Source organism: Podarcis tiliguerta (genome assembly GCF_965153285.1).
Source record: "Podarcis tiliguerta genome assembly, chromosome: 10".
NCBI lineage: Eukaryota > Metazoa > Chordata > Lepidosauria > Squamata > Lacertidae > Podarcis > Podarcis tiliguerta.
Window position 1 is genome coordinate 21,593,263 of NC_139543.1, and position 18,430 is coordinate 21,611,692.

The following is an 18,430-nucleotide window of genomic DNA, read 5'->3' on the forward strand; positions in this document are numbered from 1 at the left end:
ACCTCCATCCCAGCTAAGGTGATCTTGGCTCCCCCTGGATCCTTCCCCTGCTTGCAGTGTTCCAGGCAATGCGCCGACCCAAAGGAGACCACCCTCTGGTGCCATCCCACTAGAGGATCGTGAAGTGCCAGCCAGCTCATCCCCAAAATAATGGGAGCTCCTCCCAATGTGGCCACATTGAACGCTATCCTCTCGGTGTGTCTTGCCACCCTCATTATCATGGGAACAGTCTGTTGGTTCACTTCTCCTCCCAACAGCTCTCTGCCGTCAATCGTGGTTACCTGCAGGGGTTTACTTAAGGGGAGGGTTTGTATCTGGTGCTCAGCTGCGAACTCCTTACTCATGAAATTACAGGAGCTGCCTGAATCCAGCAGGGCTTTGATCTGTAGGGGGTGTCCATTTGGCAGCTCTAGCAACACCTCTATCACTAGAGCAGGCCTGGGAGGTTCTGGTGCGGGCACTTTCACTGCTTTTGAGCCTGGCTGCTGTGCCCCGACGGCAGCCAGGCATTGGCTTTTACCTGCTCTGTGCTTTCCTCCTCCTCTCCCCCAACAGCTCCTGCCATGCCTTGCCATTCCTTTCTCCGTGGACAGACTCTGGCAAAGTGTCCTGGCTGTTGGCAGAGATAGCATTTTTTCCCGCCCTTTCCCTCTTTCTTCCGCCCTTCACCGATGTTTGAAACTGTGCGCGCACGCGCTGTTCCCACTTCCATCGGCTCTGCCGGCGGGAAAGGCTGCTCTGGAATGTCTGGAATGCGGAGCTCCCTCCAACGTTCTCCTTTCCCCTCCCGCTTCTCCAAAGCCCTCGCCTCCTGGCGCGCTCCAATGGCTAGCGCGGCTTTAGTCAGCTGGTCCATAGACTCTGCTCTGGGGTTCCGGGAAAGTTCATCTTTCAAGGACGAAGACAGACCCTCTTCAAAAGGCATTTGAATGGGCTCAGAAGCCAAGTCCCACCCCAATCGATGAATCAACATAGTGAACTCAGTCCAGTACTCACGGACAGTCCGGTTTCCCTGTTTGCAAGCCATTAACTGCCTTCGCACTCCTCCCTGCTCAATGTCACTGGAAAACATCAGGTCCATGGCACGAAAAAACTTCATCGCGTCCTTTAGGATCTCATTATTTGCTGCCATCAAGGGTCTAACCCAGTCCTTCGCCCCTGATTCGAGGTGGCTAATTACAAAAGCCACTCGTGATTCCTCATCAGGGAAGTCATCAAATTGCAGATTGAGAGCATATTGCATCTCTGTCCTAAAGGCATGGTAGTTCCTGGGGTCCCCCCCAAATTTCTGCACCAATCCTGGCATCTTTCTGTTGAGTGGGGTGGCTTTCTCCCTCCCCCTCTCTGCATCCTGAGCCCTCCTTTCTTCCAGCCTCGCCGTCTGCAAGGCAAGCTGGATTTCCAACGTCCTATACCTTTCCTCCAGGCTTGGACCTCCAGCTGCCCCTCCGGTTCCTGCTGGTTCGCTCATGATGCCTCTCCCTGGCACAAGCTAGCTGTCGATGACTTTCGGATTGCTGTGATGGGATGAAGAGCTGCTTGTGTGTAAATTGCAATCCCTCAGAGTTTGAACCGCTTCTCAAACCTCTGCCTGTGACGGAGCCCCTCCAGCATGGCTGCGTCAGTCGCTAGCAGAATCCGAAAGTGGCTGCTTTCGGAAACGTTTCCAACATAAAAGCTCCTTAACGGAAACACGTCTTCTGGACTCTCTGCGTGACAGTTTCCGCCGAGGAACGGGTGTTCCTATAGGGGGCCCTGAGACTTCCCCACTGTTTTCACTGGAAGCATCTCTGAGCCATTCCTCCGACTCCCCTTCCCTTGACGTTCCTGTTCGCCCCCTACTGGTTCCCTCTTCAGGTGTCAAGTCTCTCTCTACCTCAGAGAGCCTTGGCACCTCCTGTCCTGCCGATGGCAGTTCCCTGACAGTGTCCCTTTCAATTCTATTGACTATTAGAACTACAGGCAGAAGCTTCTGAGGCAGACCTTACCCAATACTGTCTCCCAAGTCCTGAAATCCTGTTTCAGACAATCAGGGTAGTATCTGAGGTGGCTCCCGAAGAAGCCACAGAAATGTCTGCATTCATACATGCTGCTAATCAACACATATTGTTCATCATTTGGAGGACATTGTGTGGCAATGTTTGTGTCTGCTTCAATGTGTTTGGCTTTTTTTTATATAAAAAAATATTTTTTTATTAAGTTTTTCACAAATATCTCCAATTAAACAAATTCCCAATTAACATATTTTCATCTTTTGGACTTCCCTCAGCTTCTCTGACAATCATCCGTATTTAAATTTATTATCTACGCATTCCCCAAAATTAGAATCGCCTTTTAAGATACCTTTACAAACATATTTGCATTCTTGCAATATTCCTTATTTTTTCACAAAGCTTCTTTAAAACCCACTAGCGTTGTTTGCTCATCACGTACACTCTTCAAATACTCTGAAAATTTCCCCCAGTCCTCAATGAACTTGTGATCTCGTTGATATCTTATTTTTCCAGTTAGTTTGTCCAGTTCTGCATAGTCCATTAACTTCATTCTCCATTCCTCAAGAGTCGGTAGTTCTTCCTGCTTCCATTTTTGGGCCATTAATATTCTCGCTGCAGTTGTTGCATACTGAAAGAGTTTATGATCCTTTCTATTTATTTCATTTCTTGTTATTCCTAGAAGAAAGGCTTCTGGTTTCTTTACAAAATTATATTTCAACATCTTCTTTAACTCATTATATATCATCTTCCAGAACCCCTTCACTTTCTTACATTCCCACCACATATGAAAAAAGTTTCCTTCTTTCTCTTTACATTTCCAGCACTTATTACAAGTTTTAAACATTTTTGCTAATTTAACTGGTGTAATGTACCATCTATATACCATTTTCATAACATTTTCCTTTAACGTGGTGCATGCTGTAAACTTCAAATTATCATTCCATATTTTAGCCCAATCTTCAAAATATATATTATAACAAAAATCTCTGGCCCAATGAATCATTACCGACTTAACTTCCTCGTCCATCGTATACCATTCCAGTAACATTTTGTACATTTTTGAGATTATCTTACAATCATTATTTACTATTTCTGTTTGAAATTTTGAATCTTTTTCTATATAGCCCTTCTCTTTCAGGTCTTTTTTAAACATGTCATTTATCTGATAGTAGTGCAACCAATCGAATACATATTCTTTTACTTGTTCATACGGCTTCATTTTCCTTTTCTCTCCTTCTTTAACCACCAATTCTCCACAATGTGTTTGGCTTTTTTAATGCCTTGAGAATTATGATTCTCCATAGAATCATAGAGTTGGAAGGGACCCAGAGTATCATGTAGTCTAATGCCCTGCAATGCAGGAATACGTAGCTGGATTGAACCTGCAACCATGGCGTTATCAGCACAACACTCTAACCAACTGAGCTATCCAGCTGCAACAATGGTGCAAATTTTTATTCCATGTCAGCTTCATCTGACAACAGGGAATCTCTGAAAAAGTGGAACATAGTAATCTAGAGCCCCACCTAAGATTGTCCAGGAAGACTGGGCCTCCATGGGATCGTCAGGTTAAAAAAGAAGAAGACCCCTTTTATACTGTCATAGATTTGGGGGAGACCCCCCCAAACCCTAGAAATTAATAAATTGTAGGATTTTGTTTATTTGGGATATGAATTAAGAAGTACAAGCTGCAGAGGAATTCCTGAACCAGCCCATGCAAAACAGCCTGGCCAAGCTGCAGCCATTAAGGAACAATACAGAGCCATTGAGAGTCATTGGCAATGCAAGAGAATTGTCCTTCCCCTGGCCCCAAGGTGTGAACAGAAACTGGGGATTTGGAAGGTTGCCAGGGTAACTGGGAATGAGGTGACAGGAAAAGAGCGCTTTTAGCAGGGTGTTCCGGGAAGAAGGGAGAAGAAAGACTGGGATCCATCTTGGGCAGGCTGGCTGAAGGCTGGCTGGGAGAGATGCCTTGGACTCCAGGGCTGCACTGTTGTGGGGGACAAGACCTCCTTGAAATGTCCATGCTGTAAGATCTGGACTCCCTCCATGCAGACCGAAGGTGTAAGTAGGTGAATAAATCATATATCTTAAAGCTACAGCAGTCTCCACCATGTCTCAATTCTCCAGAGGAACACAGACCCTTTACTGTACAACCTCAGCCTGGAGGTTACCCTGTACACATTAACATAACCTTTCTTTTAAATATACACCTCAGCCTCATCCTTCCTACCTCTTTCTTCTCCTTCTGAATGGATCTGAATTAGAAACATCTTCATTTCAGTTAAACTAATGATCCCTTGCAGGCAGCTGCGCCTCCAGTTTAAAGATGTGTGCCAAGGAAATGTGGAAAAAAATCATACTTTTATTGAAGACTCTGGAGTTTCTTATGTAGCGATTCTTGAAAATCAGAGAGAAATAAGCACACTTCACAGGACAACAAAGCTCAGCCTTAGAAGGATTTGCCTCAAAGAAATTTCCCTTTGAGCAAAAGAAAATTCTGATTAAATACTTATGAGTTCACATGCCAGCGAGGTAAGCAAGAAGCCAAACACTCAGGTGGCCTATTTTCTGAAGAAAAGCGAGAGAAATCTTTCCCCGGAAGAGACTTTCTAGTCATCTATTGGTGCTGAAGTACAAAGAGCTCTTGTGGATTTAATGCCTACATTTTTTTTTGGAAAAGCCTTTGTAAATTTTGCGGGTTTTATTTCCCCCCTCTTTGATAACGTCTCTCTTATTTTATTTTCCTGACTTTTGATTTGATTCCTGGCACATTGTGACACTGAAGAGAGACAACAACAGGCTCTGCTAAACAGAACTTTACTAAGTCGTTTCATCAAATCATTTTTGCGGACCGGCCCATTGTTTTGTCTGCTTTGTCGTTTTGCCATATTTAGGATTCCCAAACACAGAACATATAATTTGCAAAATGGCAATTAATCTAGCCTTTGTTCAAAACGTGACTGGAGGCAGAAGTTAATAGGAGGGGTCTCTTTGCAATCGCCCCTTCTAGTGCCACACTTTGTGGCTTTGGGCCAATCAGCTGGCATCAAAATGAGGCCACCCACAGTCATGATAGTGATTTTTTTCCTATAAAGAGGAGCTCCCCAGATATGCAGAAATGTATTCTGATGAGTGAAAGTATAAGGTAGGATGCAAGGAGCGAGTAGGATTCTGGTAACAAGGTGGACTCCTCTTGCCTCACTGCCCATCAAATGTGATAGGCCTTTAACAGCTAGTAAACTATGGTACATGTAACTCCCTGTTTGCAGGTGTTCTGCACATACACAACCACTGATGTGTGCAGCATTTTCAGTCCCGGAAGGGGGCAGAACAGGGCAGAATGGGGCAGGCTTACATGCACCCCGCTGACATGTGCCGTGCATCCAAATGCAAGCCCTGTACAAATGGGAGTTGCCTGTACAGTTATGTGGAGTTACATATATGCTATAAACTACAGAGATTCATTTTCCTTCACAGATGGAAGTTAGGCTGTACCAGCAGGACGTCAAACATACATTGGATCTGTCAAAATACGTAGATTGTACATTTGCATTTTTGTACGGAAGGCTCCTTTTTAAAAAAGCATGCCATACATTTTAAGCACTCTCATACCACTTTGATAGCCATGGTTTCCCCCCACCAAAGAAACCATCTCGGGAACTGTAGTTTGTTAAAGGCGCTGTGAATTATAGCTCTGCGAGGGGGTTTCCTCACAGCTCACTCAGTACCTTTAACAAACTAAAGTTTCTGTGGTTTCTAAAGTGGTTGGAGAGTGCTTTAAATGTAGGGTGTGCGCGTAACCAAAGTATCTTTGAAATCCAGGAAATGGGATTTTGAGGAGAGGGGGAAAGAGAATCTAATTTTACATATCAGGATTTATTTATTTTTTTAACCAATAAGTCAATGTTCTATGCAAGAAGCAGTCCCATACAGGCAACATTCAGTTGGGCCAGAACCACAAAATTATGAGTATAAAGTAAAGGTAAGGTAAAGGTACCCCTGCCCGTACGGGCCAGTCTTGACAGACTCTAGGGTTGTGCACCCATCTCACTCAAGAGGCCGGGGGCCAGCGCTGTCCAGAGACACTTCCGGGTCATGTGGCCAGCGTGACATCGCTGCTCTGGCGAGCCAGAACCGCACACGGAAACGCCGTTTACCTTCCCACTAGTAAGCGGTCCCTATTTATCTACTTGCACCCAGGAGTGCTTTCGAACTGCTAGGTTGGCAGGCGCTGGGACCGAACAACGGGAGCGCACCCCGCCGCGGGGATTCGAACCGCCGACCTTTCGATTGGCAAGCCCTAGGCGCTGAGGCTTTTACCCACAGCGCCACCTGCATCCCTTGCGCCACCTGCATCCCTTCTGTTTAATAGATCTGTTTAAAAATGAATATTTTCTAAGGCAATTAGCCTTAGGAAAAATGTTCCCATTGGAGACAATGGAACCCTTATTTTCAAGATTAATTGCAGCCTGGGTGGGATTTTTGAGGGATTCATGGCTGGGGATGGAAGGGTTAAACATCCAAGTGCGTTGCAGTCTGAATAAAAATTCCCCTATGGATTCTGCTTGCTCTCTCTCTCTTTCTCCTCCTTCTCTTTTACAGCGGACTGGCCAACTAGTTGGAGAATGAAATTCAAGTCAAGGGCTGTCCATGCTTCCAGCTATTCTAAATCCATACAGGGAGACCAAGAGCTGAGAGGCCAAGCACCTTGAACAAGCATTTAATTCCTCAGAAAGGAGGAACAAACCGTCACTCAAAGCAGTGCTTTTCGACCTGGGAGTTCTGCCTCTTCACCTCAGATATATGGAGGGAGATATATATAACCACATTTTATAGAAATTTGTGGCCTTATAAATTAGAACGCTTTGCATTTCCATTAACACTACAGGACAATAGAACCTTCTCCAGCGCTGTGGCTACATAACTTTTCCCCGTAGGCCAAACTGTCTACGTACTATATTAACCAATATGTCTCAAGCTCAATAAGAGTGATTTCTCTGCACAGTAAATGACCATACTAGTACATTAACAGTGGATTTATGCCGAAAGCTAAGATATTCCTCTCCCTCTGACATAGGTTTTAGCTTAATTATCTCATTACTTTTTGTGGTCCAGCACAGCAGCTATTGACCTCAACGATAAATCTAGGCAAATCAGCAAGGCTTTAAATCTACGAGGCAGAATGATGGCATTAACTTGCCCAAGTTTGGATCTCTTCACCATTCAAGGTGGAACCACAAGTGTGTTCGGGAATATGCTGGCATGCACAAGCACTCAGAAGTTTGGATGGGGAAAGGGGTATGTTTCAAGCCCCACACCCAACATTCTCCTGCATCTTGCACCCTCCCCCCATCCTCAGTGTTGAGTTAGAGGGCTTCTACATGTGTCTTCTTGAACTTGAGTAGGACACCTCATGTGATTGGGGATCCAGCTCTGATTGCACAGAAGGTTCTGCAAATGTTGCACAGTCAAGCAAACATGAGCCGAAGCCCACTGAAGACCTACGCCACTCAGTATGGGGGTGGCCATGTGGGACAATGCATAGGGTGTGTGTGTTATGTATTCAGTGGACTTTGTTTGACTGAGCTTGAGTCTGGACTAAGGATTCTGAGACCCTGTGTTCTGATTCGATACATGATATTCAATCACAGAACATTTCAGGATTTGGGCCTCTGCCATTGGCCCTTAAACTCTGAGTCATGATTCGCAGCTTGGAAGTTCAGACAGCCAATCATGTTGGGAGTGGGAGTGGCCCAGGCCTTCAGAAATGTATATAAACAGTTGCTTTGCCCCTGTTGTCCAGTTCTGTCAGCTCAATAAAGGTTCTTGCTGTTATCACTGTGTCTTGCCTCAGGGGGGCATTAGGGGTGTGTGTTGGGCTTGTGGGCACACTCCTGTTCTCCATCCATGGACACACATTCAGGCAAACACCTGAATATGTTCCTCCCATACAGTCACCCAATAACATGGCAAAGTCTACACCAGATTCTGAGATCTATCACCCACATGTAATTTCTTGTGTGAGCTTCTACTTGCCAGACCTGGTTGCCATATTTCAAGAAGTGAAAATACGAACAGAAAAGTTGTTGAGCGCTTCTTCTTTTTTTGCAAAATCGCCTGTGAAATGAAGTTTTTAACCTAAGTTTTCAGTTTTCCCGGGCATTTTATCTGGTATCCAAAAATTCCGCAACATGACAGCAATGCTACTTTGATCATGGCAGGGGTTCCCCAATCTGATGCCTTCCAAATGTTTTGGACTAAAATGACAGGAGAGATATGGGTTGCTAACCTTGTGTGTGCACTGCTTTCCAAACCAGCAGCGGGAGTTCACTGGATGCAGAGTAAACAGGAGTCTGTACACTGCCATAGATGCCCTGCTAATATTTGTTGATCATTTATCTTAGTAGAAACCAAACCCAGTTCTTTGACTCAGTTTCAAGCCACATCCCCATTTTGGGGAGCTCTCCCTGTTTGCTTCTACAAGCACACAATGTCAGAGCTATATTTTTCAGGGGGTTAGTGGGGAGGCATTAAAAAAACACACACATTGAAATCCTAGATGAATGGGGATCGTGTGTAGAGGTACTATTCCAGAGACGAGATATTCAGAAGTACATAGAAATGAAATTCAGGGAAAAAGTGTTGGCCTGGACACAGCTTAATGACATGGGACTTGTAAAACTCCCATGACAAAGTCTACGTGCCGTTTTCAGAAAAATTAAAAGCGTCTTTGTGAGAAGGGAATTTAGAGAGGAATATCAGTGGCTAACTGGGACGTGGGTGGCGATGTGGGTTAAACCACAGAGCCTAGGACTTGCCGATCAGAAGGTCGGCGGTTCGAATCCCCACAACGGGGTGAGCTCCCGTTCCTCGGTCCCTGCTCCTGTCAACCTAGCAGTTCAACCTAGCAGTTCTGGTGGGAAGGTAAACGGTGTTTCCGTGCGCTGCTCTGGTTCGCCAAAGGGGCTTAGTCATGCTGGCCACATGACCTGGAAGCTGTACGCCGGCTCCCTTGGCAATAAAGCAAGATGAGTGCTGCAACCCCAGAGTTGGCCACGACTGGACCTAATAGTCAGGGGTCCCTAAGGTGGGGAGTTAAGGACACTTAATCCTTTTCCTACCTTCCTACCCTCCCTCCCTGCCTGCCTGCTGACCCCCATATGCTTATCAGCTCCCCCCGCCCCCAGTGACTGTTATCTGTGTGCATTTAAGAAAAAAGCACATTAAATAGAAAGATATATTTAACATTGTGTCTTGTCTGACGTATGTGCCAAACTCTGTAATAATCCCAATCAGCCTCCATTTATATGAATCAAGCAAACTGGCCCTCAGACCTTTGCAATAATCCAAACAGATACTGAAAACACCTATAAAATGCTTCATTGCCTCTTCTTTCTGTTCAACTTGAGGCCCGGCCTGTGCTGCCTGTTGATTCCAATGAAGCTAAACGTAAGGCTGTGCAACGGTGAATAAACTCCCTCAAGTGTTAAAGCTTTATCATGCTGGCCAAGAATTCCAAAGGGTGATTTATTCTCCACGCAGAGATTTTATTTTATTTTATTTATTAAACTTGGCTGGGGGCCAAATCCTTTGGCATTTTAAATGTAAACTTAGGCTGGAATATATTGCCTTATGCCGAACATTTGTAACCTCTATTGATCGGCTCAAGTGGAAGCGAAGAATTAAAGGTCTTTATTATTGATGTGGGGAAAATTACCTCTCTGCCGTTCTCAGCCTGAAGATATCCATCACTTCCCCAAGAGCACCTATCTATAACTCTTCCTTTCCTGTGGCTAGGAAACATATACTTATTTATAGTGTTTTCCTATAATTTAATTATGCTCCAGATACAGCCAATCCTTTTTAAAATTCCAGGCAAGGGACTATCTCAGCTTCGCTTTGCGATGACACAGTGGAGCTAGCTGCTATTCATTTCTGGAATGACAGGGAACCTGCAGGGCTTGGAGGCTCTGGGCTATGTTCTGAAGACCTCTGCCAACACATGCCTTGAGTTTAGCTTAGCCCCCAGTGTTGTAGTTTGCTTAGATTGATGGGTATGGAAAGGAATCACAGTGCATTTCAGATATATTGTATGCTTTCCAGTTGTAAGGTAGAGATATATCTCCAGATGTTGCTAGAATCCAACTCCCACTAGTCCTAGCCAGCAGGGCCAGTGGTCAGAGATGACAGGAGTTGTTATCCAACAACATGTGGATGATACCGTGTTGGCTATCTCTGATGTAGGGTCTAGGATGGAGAAAACCTACCACAGAGTCGGGTTGTTATGCATGTAAAATAAATTTTGATGATATGCAAAATAGCAGAGTAGGTTACAGCTAGGAAGCTAAATAACTCTTCTGGGTGATTGATAGCTTCTTTGTGAAGACTATATAATATCCAGACTCTTTGTTTACTTTCACCAGTCCTTTTTTTCTGGGGGGATGCAGAGGTACGCATACCCCTAAACATTTTGTGAATCTAAGTTTGGCCTCATTGAGGGGCAGTATTTCAATATTAGGAAAATGAGAGTACCCCTAAACATTTTTTAAGAAAAAAGCACTGACTTTCATAAACATATAACTGAGAAGAATGTATTTACAATCACATGCTTGTTCAAACAAGGGTACATTCTCACTTGATTTGTAGACTGAAGTCTTACTTAGACTTATAAACAAAACAGTATTGAGAATTGCACCAGAGTCTTACCTTATTCAGGCCTTACAGTTTATTATGAAAGGTTTTTTTTCCCTTTCACCTCAGCAGTATTCTCTCTGTTCCTTACAGAGAGCTCCTGCGCAGGTTTCTCCCTATTAATGTTTAGGAATCTTCCTCTGTCTGTTTCACTTCAGACAGATCACACTGACACACAGTAGTATCCTGAGAAACCTCTCTCAGCAGCTATTCTCCCTCACACACTGAGAAGCAGAAAGACGGTTACAAAACGACAGTTACTAGAATAACAGTCACAACAGAATGGAATGCCTCTCTCACGTGACTCACAGCCAGCCAATCACATGACAGCTACTGCCTGAGGGGAAAACAGCAACCCATGTTAAAAAGTACACAGTAATTTAACATAAACAAACATTCCCATTTCAGGAAATCAAATCATTATCCTTAACATGGGTTTAGGACAACTTGACAGAAGACAGAGGGGACTTCCCTGCTTCCTTCCCAAAGCCTAGTAAGCTCTGGACTATGGGGAGAAGGTGTGAGGGCTCTGGTAAGGTCCTAGAGTTCTCCTTGCAAAATTGGAGAGACTGTTGTGGATGTGACACAAAGGCATTAAACACAACCTGTTCTATTGGTTACCACAGAATGCTTCTTTCAAGCCTAATTTCAGAGTGGGCAGGGGAGGGACCCTGTGGGTTCCAAGGAAGGTCTTTATGGGCACATGGGCACCCATGGGTGCCACGCCGATGTCCCTCTGTGCCTAGACCAACTTGACAAAATCCAAGATCTCTGGTTTGCCAAGTTATCTCTCGGGTAGGTCTGAAGTCGGAGTGCCCCACACTGCAAACGCTACAAAGAGCACTGCAATTGTCCAAGGAGGTTGGCGTATTTGAAGAAGAACAGCATTCCTCATAATACAGAAATAATTTCACCCAGAAAATCCAACCGGCTTCCCAGCTTCTCCTCCCGCTCGGAGCAGAGGTCAAGGCACAGGTGCCGTTAGGCTGGCATTGATGTGAAATCTGCAGCATAAAAAAAAATGTGCTTCCAAAGTTATATGGCTATTCTAAAGAACAGCTGGAGGAGAAGAGCTGGATTTAGACACACATGTTTCAAAATCTCTGGGCTTCGCATTAATTGTTTCCCTGTGATATCCAAAACCTGATCTCCCTGTCCATTTCCTAGGGAAGCAATCAACAGATTTCAAACACTGGATAGGGTTTGTTCTTTCTCTTTCTTCCCCTACCTCTTATGCTGTAATCCTACCGACCTTTGTGGCTAAACAATTTATGAGGCAGAACGACATTTCCATCCCTGAATCCCACCCCCCTCAGTCATTGCATCTCTGTCATGTTTTATCTCAGCAAATAGCCCTTGAATCAGTATCTTGTTGCAGCTTTACTTACAATTATCATTATTTTGCTTACTTCTGTTAAGGCCCTATTCTTCCCCCGCTCCCAGAGCTGCAATTCTCAGAATGGTTTAACAGTTAATGCCACCTCACAGGGAACTCTGGGAAGTGTAATTGTGTGAGGGGAGTGGGAGTCTCTTAACAATGCTCAGCACCCTTAACAAACTACAACTCCCAGAATTCTTTTGGGTAGGCCATGGTTTAAAATGGTATCACAGGTATCCTCCTGTGAAGAGGCTGCATCTTAATGTATTAATGTTGTATTTTAATCTTGTTTTTTAAATTGTATTTTGATCAACTTGTTTTTAATATTGGTTGTTAGCTGCCCTGAGCCCAGTCTTGGCTGGGGAGGGCGGGGTATGTATAAATAAATAAAGTTGTTATTATTATTATTATTATTATTATTATTATTATTATTATTATCAGGAACTATGTGAAACTATCTACAGTGGTACCTCAGGTTACATACGCTTCAGGTTACAAACGCTTCAGGTTACATACGCTTCAGGTTACAGACTCCGCTAACCCAGAAATAGTGCTTTAGGTTAAGAACTTTGCTTCAGGATGAGAACAGAAATTGGGCTCCGGAGGCGCAGCAGCAGCTGGAGGCCCCATTAGCTAAGGTTAAGAACAGTTTCAGGTTAAGTACGGACCTCCGGAACAAATTAAGTACTTAACCTGAGGTACCACTGTAATAGCTTAATCCTAACCATGTCTACATAGAAATAAGTTGATGATGATGATTTCATTTCAACTGATTTTGATTGGATTTACTCCCAGGTTAAGTGGGATTGAGACTGCAGGTTTCAGGTTTCAGGCACATCCACAACATATACTGAACAACAACAACAACAACATTCTGCCCATCTGACTGTGCAACTTTCAGCAAATTAGAACATCAAACCCAGTGAAACATTAAAAACTTCCCTATACAGGACTGCCTTCAGATGTCTTCTAAAAGTGAGATAGTTGAAAGCACTATGTTGTAGTCAGTGAGATAGATCAGTTCATAGAGCATGAGTCTCTTAATCTTGGGGTCATGGGTTCAAGCTCCTCGCTGGGCAAAAGATTCCTGCATTGCAAGGGGTTGCACTAGATGACGCTTGTAGTCCCTTTCCACTCTGCAGTGCTATGATTCTACTCATGACTTAAGTCCCACTGATTTCAATGGGAACCAAATGCAACTAATTTAGTCAGGATCCATGTGGTAGTTTTTGGATTTTTAAAACGGGAGTGGGAAAGAAGAGGAACAAATGACTGAATAGGCCTCCCAGTCAAAAAAGCATTATCTTTGCCTTATTCTGTGCATTTCCCCCCTTCTGGGATAATTTTGCATATGGCCAGTAGATGGCATCATCTGCATTCATATTATGAAGAGTTTAGTGGTATATCACCAGTGTTGAAGCAATGATTCTTCAACATCAACTTCGTTGGACTGGTCATGTTGTGTGGATGCCTGATGATCGTCTTCCAAAGCAACTACTCTATTCCAAACTTAAAAATGGAAAGCTGGTGGTCAAAAGAGGTTTAAAGACTGTCTCAAGGCAAATCTTAAAAAATGTAGTATAAACACTGACAACTGGGAAACACTGGCCTGCGAGCGCTCCAGTTGGAGAACAGCCTTTACCAAAGGTGTCATGGGCTTTGAAGACACTCGAACTCAGGATGCAAGGGAGAAATGTGCTAAGAGGAAGGCACACTTGGCAAATCCACACCGTGATCAACTCCCACCCGGAACCCAATGTCCCTGCTGTGGAAGAACGTGTGGGTCCAGAATTGGCCTCCACAGTCACTTACGGACTCATTCTTAAAACTGTGCTTATGGAAGACAATCTTACTCGGCTACGAGTGATCGCCAAAGAAGAAGAAGTGGTGTATCTGTTTTTGTAATGGCAAATTTAAGTTAGCCGTTGGGAAAGCGTTCAGAGTTGGAAAAATGAAGAGCACTGAAAAATAATAATGTGATTTTTCCAATATCTTCTCATATTCATCACTTAATTTGGGGTCTTTTCCCTAAACTTCCACAGCTTATGGAAGACAGGGAACAGATGGGCACGATCCACAGGGGCTTGCCCCAATGGCTTTCTACTGAAAACTGTGGAAAGCATTCGAAATAATGGAGAAAGACTATGCACTTACGGCAGGTTCTTCCCCTCAAGCCTTACTCAATGCATATATAGCGGGCAGTGGTGGGGATGAGGGCAACTGGCCCATCTCTGCTCTTTTGAGCCACATGACTTCAATCACATGCACAGATAAGTCGGGCGTGGCTAAAGCCCTATTTGGGCATTTCCCAACTTGTGGATTGCAAAGGCTATGCAAGTGGGTGACAGGCTTTATAAGTGAACCCCAAATTGCTTGTAGTGCAATGCTGTGTAACCCAGACATCAGAGGCAACGGTTGTACATTCACATAAAGAAAATGGCGAATAACTTTCTAAGTGCTGTTCCACCAATTCCAGCCTTTTAAGGAAATTTGGATCCTTCAAGTAATGGTTGGGAAAGAGGCAAACTTGCAGTTACAATACACAAAACTCACAGCTACTGAAGATCTGAGGTCCCAAACACATCGGACATTAAATTGATGGGTCACCAAAAAAAGTAAAGTTGGATTTGTGGGTCACCATACCCAAAAGGGTGCAAACCACTGTTCTAAATCATTACAATTCTGTGATTACACAACTGTATTCACAATTGTCTGGAGAAGGGGAGTGGAGCTCTGCTCTCACCAGCTCATCCTCTGCCCCATAGCAGCCAACTCCTAGGGGCCGAGGAGGTCCTTACAGCTCCCCCCAAATAAAATATTTAAGCACCCTCCCCGTTCAAATGCCGCAAGTGTTCCGTGTTTCAGTGATCAATTATGTGGGGTGGGGCATACCTGGCCCCAAAATATTTTATTCAATCTGCCCCCTTGTCCCTGCCCTGTCACCCATGTATTGAAAGAAGGTCTGAAGGAGGGAAGTCAGGAGCCATTAGCTCCAGCTGACTTGTTTTCAATAAACTTTTGTTGAATTGTGCCCATAACCTATGTGTGTTACTATTGCTATATTGCTATGTGTGTTACTATTGCTATTGTCTAGATTCAGTGATATCTCATTATTACCCCACTCATGCACACATAGTGTGTGTTCATGTGTGTTCATGTGTCTAAGTATCTATCTATCTATTGTTAAATGATAGCACTTCTTTTTCTTTAGGATCTGTCATAATTGGCTTCTAAAAATACTGCAGCTGAATGTGCTATATTCTGCACCTTTATCTACCTTTCGGTCACCACTAGCGAAGAGTGTGGTAATTATAAAAAATTATATCCTCTTACACTTCCTCTTTCATAAAGAAATCTATTTACCTCAACTTGCAAAGTCAATTAATAAAACCCCTTAGATAAGATTCCGCTTCACTTGAACAGATACAATTGAAGAATATATCACTGAAAGGTAAAAGAGGGAATACTGTGTTATAATTACAATTAAATAAGAAGATGTATCCTCCATAATATGATGGAAAAAGATAACTCTCTTTAATGAAACAACCTACGTGCCAGAAATAAGTTTGGTCCTGATCCAACTAAAGTCAGCAGAAAAAAATCTGTGAGACTAAATCTATTAGTCGCCACTAATATGTGTGCTCACATATAATTCCATTGACTTCAATGGGATTTCCTCCCGAGTAAAGTGTCTATAGGAATCTAACTATGATCAGAGCATTTAGGTATAAGATGGTCTGCTGCCTTTGCTGAAGGGGTGAACTTATGGTTAGTACTTCCCCTCTTGATATGGCTTCTGTGCAAAAATCCAGTCACTGGCATTTTCTTCAGTATGAAGATTCACTAATAAGAAAAACAAATAACAGCTGTCACAAAGCCTTGCAGCATGGAGTTCCCCTGCTCAGAGTCCAGTCAGCCACGCCCTGTTCCAGGATACACCATTCAGCTTCTCTAATTTCTATCTCCCCTCCCAAAAGACACTCAACATTCTGCAGTAACTGGGCGTGCTCATTGTGCTGTTTGGGGGGTGGTTGTTGTTGTTTTGGCCCACTTGGGGCTGTTCCCCAAATATTTTTTATACGTCTGCAAATGTTGGGGTTCCCTGAGCATACTGATACCACCCCCACCACCCCATCTTGTATGTTGGTAGTATCATTTCAGATACATAAAGATTGGCACTCAACCCTGATCATCACTAACAGAGGGAATAATTCCAGTGATGCGTTTCAGGCTGTCATCACACAACAATTAAGGAATCATATTTTTTAAAAGGCAGGTGGAGTGGACATCAATGGTTTCCCCACTCCTGAGCAAAATTTGCATTCGTGACTTTAATGGAGCCAAGGTAAATGCTACATCAACATTTATTACATTGCACCAGAGCAGGATTGCTAACTTGGCCCCATGGCTGTTATTAATTCATCAAATAATTAATATAAATTTATTATTTATACCCCACCCATCTGGCTGGGTTTCCCCAGCCACTCTGGGTGGCTCCCAACAGAATATTAAAACCATGATAAAACATCAAACGTAAAAACTTCTCTAAACAGGGCTGCCTTCAGATGTCTTCTAAAAGTCAGATAGTCGTTTATTTCCTTGACATCTGATGGGAGGGTGTTCCACAGGGCGGGGGCCACTACCAGGAAGGCCCTCTACCTGGTTCCCTGTAACCTCACTTCTCACAGGAAGGGAACTGCCAGAAGGCCCTCGGAGCTGGACCTCAGTGTCAGGGCTGAAGCTGAATGATGGAGGTGGAGATGCTCCTTCAGGTATACTGGACCGAGGCCGTTTAGTGCTTTCAAGGTCAGCACCGACACTTTGAATTGTGCTCGGAAACGTACTGGGAGCCAGTGTAGGTCTTTCAAGACAGGTGTTATGTGGTCTCGGCGGCCACTCCCAGTCACCAATCTAGCTGCCACATTCTGGATTAGTTGTAGTTTCTGGGTCACCTTCAAAGGTAGCCCCATGTAGAGTGCATTGCAGTAGTGGAGAAACATTGTGGAAGGAAAAATACAAGTATAGGAAGGATTCTGCATTCTCTCCTGCCCATGCTGCATCTTAAATTCCACCCCCACACATGCTTTGGGGGAAATGACTCACCTTGTATCCCATGGGATGTGGTATTTTAACATCTGGTCTCTGCTTTCAGTGAACAGGTTTATCTTCTGTCCTCCCCTACACCAAGTTAATTGATCTTCATCTGGCTGATTGCACACTGACCCAAGGGCAGTCATTGTGGAGGTAGCATAAACATTTTTGAGAAGGAAGGAGAAGGCAAAAGACAATGGGACAAGGAAACTGTAGACATAGATCATAGAATTGTAGAGTTGGAAGAGACCCCAAAGTGTAGTCCAACCACCTGCAATGCAGGAATCTCAACTAAAGCATCCATGACAGATGGCCATCTAACCTCTGCTTAAAAACTTCCAGTGAAGGAGAATGGTAGATAGAAAACAGATAGGATGAGTAAAAATCAAAATTATTCCTAAGGTTTTCCCCCATGGAAAATCCAAATTGATGTTTACTTCAATTCAGCTTTAAATTGTGGGGTTTTGTGGGCAAAATTTTCCCAAAACGCTCATACATGGAGAGTTAAAGTACAGACCTCTGCTTGGAAAGTGAGGGACGAAAGGTGAGTGTGGACAAGCCCTAAATTCTGCTCATTTTCAATGAAGTTTACTCCCTAGTTGGTGCGTTCAAGAATAAAGTTCTAGACACAGCAGTGTTAAGCTAGCTTAGTCAAAGAATCTGCTGGATGTTTGTCACATCATTCAGGTGTCTGCTCAAAGCGATGCCTTTTAACTTTGCATTCACCACCATGAAAGATAAAGGACAAATATTTGAGCAGCAAACAAAATGTTTGAGCGATTGACGGATTGCCAAGAGAGATTTAGGGTGGGGAACAGGGCGAACTCACGCAGCTGCTCTTCTTATGTACCCAATAAAACAGTCTGGCAGTAACAGAGTAGACTCCCAAAAATGTTGGTGTTTTGCAAATGGTGAAGAGGTGCTTCTAAAGCTTCTGAAATAGTCAGTGGTACAGAGCTCCTCGCTGCCATTTGCCTTGAATGAATGTAGAATAAGCTCCCCTAAGAGAAATGGGACAGGAATTGTATGGGGAAGGAATTGTATGGGGAAAACATGGCCGCAGAGGTTTTAAACCACTAGCTGTCAATGCTAGGGCAAAGCTTGATAGCCACTGTATGGAGTTTTCAATGGATTGGGCTTAGAATCATAGAATCATAGAGTTGGAAGAGACCACAAGGGCCATCGAGTCCAACCCCCTGCCAAGCAGGAAACACCATCAGAGCACTTCTGACATATGGTTCTCAAGCCTCTGCTTAAAGACCTCCAAAGAAGG

The 18,430-nt window shown here is 43.9% G+C and overlaps 1 long non-coding RNA gene across 1 annotated transcript in view; it reads right to left on the reverse strand.

The window, feature by feature from the left end:
• Window positions 1-11,597, reverse strand: part of LOC310658283 — a 47,668-nt gene extending 36,071 nt beyond the window's left edge. The window contains exon 1 of the long non-coding RNA XR_014502179.1: window positions 10,704-11,597. This is a non-coding gene — a long non-coding RNA (uncharacterized lncRNA). The remainder of the gene's footprint in view (window positions 1-10,703) is intronic.
• Window positions 11,598-18,430: the final 6,833 nt, after the last annotated feature.